This window comes from Sapajus apella, unplaced genomic scaffold (genome assembly GCF_009761245.1).
Source record: "Sapajus apella isolate SASKATOON/1434 unplaced genomic scaffold, GSC_monkey_1.0 scaffold15, whole genome shotgun sequence".
Taxonomy (NCBI): Eukaryota; Metazoa; Chordata; class Mammalia; order Primates; family Cebidae; genus Sapajus; species Sapajus apella.
In genome coordinates this window covers 32,160,985-32,161,315 of record NW_022436955.1, presented here as the reverse complement: position 1 = coordinate 32,161,315, position 331 = coordinate 32,160,985, and the positions used below count along the sequence as shown (strand labels likewise).

General features: G+C 61.6%; 1 protein-coding gene across 1 annotated transcript in view; it reads left to right on the top strand.

Annotated features, from left to right (window-relative positions):
* The window catches only part of CBFA2T3 (CBFA2/RUNX1 partner transcriptional co-repressor 3), a 94,127-nt gene that overhangs the window by 82,620 nt on the left and 11,176 nt on the right, over positions 1-331 (top strand). The window lies entirely within an intron of this gene.

Below are 331 nucleotides of genomic sequence, written 5' to 3'. Positions count from 1 at the left end.
TGTGTGTGTGTGCGGCTGTGTGCATGGGCATGGCTGTGCGTGGACACTCACGTTGTTGAGGTGCTTCCACTCTTCTGCCCACTCACGCACACAGCCACACTCACACAGCCACACTCACGCACACAGCCACACCCACCCACACAGCCACACCCATGCACACAGCCACACCCACCCACACAGCCACACTCATGCACACGGCCACACTCACGCACACGGCCACACCCACCCACACAGCCCCACTCACACAGCCACACACACACACACAGCCGCATTCACCCACACAGCCACACCCACCCACACAGCCCCACTCACACAGCTGCACTCACCCACA